Genomic DNA, 1170 nt, shown 5'->3' with positions numbered 1-1170 from the left:
CGCCGGGCGCGAGGGGGCGGCGGGGCCGGGGCCAGGCGAGGCCGGCCCGGGCAGGACCCGCCATGGCCAGCGGCCTCGTGGAGCCCTGCGGGCCCGCGGCCGAGCCCTGAGCCCCCACATAGGGCCGAGGGGCCCTGCGGGAAATGGCGGCTCCTCGAAGAGCCCCTGCGGGGTGAGGGCTCGCGATGGCTTTGGCATTGAGGCCAGGACGGTGCAAATTGCCTTAGTGCAAAAAAACAGTAATAATAATAGTAAGAACCGTAATAAATCACAGAATTAACCCCCACGCTCTCCCCACAGAGGTTTCTGGTCTCGCATGAGGGGTGCAGGCTGGTGCAAGCAGAGAGGACCAGGACAGTCTGGAGGCAACACACTGAGGTGGTCCCGAGGCAGGATAGGCGGCTGCTGGGCACCAGGACAGCCCTGGAGGACTAGGGACAGGGACAAACACGGGGTGGGGGGGACACAGGGACAAACACGGGGTGGGGGGGACACAGGGACAAACACGGGGTGCTCGGGGAGCTGCTCTGCAACCCCCCCCATGCGGCCCTACAGCCGGGAAAGGGGCAGCGCGGCAGGAGCCCCACGCTGCTCCCATTCCCTATGGATTGGGCAGCTCTCCCTGCGGCACAGAGAGTCAAGTAACTTGAAAAGAGGCCAAAAACTCCCCCGCGAGCCCCGGGGCTGCCCCCGGCGGCCGAGCCGGAGCTGGGCCCAGCTCCGTGACCGCTAATTCACACGGTCACCCCCCTGCACGGCCATCACACCCACATAACTCACCCGCACGTTCTTGTTCAGCTGGCAAAACCACAGCACATACACGGTAACACTTTAAGAGCTGCCTATAAATTAGGTAAAGATAATTAATAATACATATAATATATTAATAACATTTCTGTGACATGATATGGATAATATACATTAATATATAAATACCTTACAAATAATTCAGTGCGTTTCCATTTCATCAACAAGCATTGGCCAATGTATTTACTTTATGGTAAGGATTATACATTTCATTATAAATGGCTTGCTGGGCATGTCAGCAACTTTTACATCTCCATTCACTTTATTATTAATGGTTTCCTGAACAGTAACGGCATAATAATGCACACAATGCAGCATGAATATTTGATGTGGCATCTATAGTCTCCCATTTATCATTTATAA

Source organism: Nothoprocta perdicaria, unplaced genomic scaffold, assembly GCF_003342845.1.
Source record: "Nothoprocta perdicaria isolate Ctin4 unplaced genomic scaffold, notPer1 scaffold_12, whole genome shotgun sequence".
Lineage (NCBI taxonomy): Eukaryota > Metazoa > Chordata > Aves > Tinamiformes > Tinamidae > Nothoprocta > Nothoprocta perdicaria.
This window is presented reverse-complemented; position numbering follows the sequence as displayed.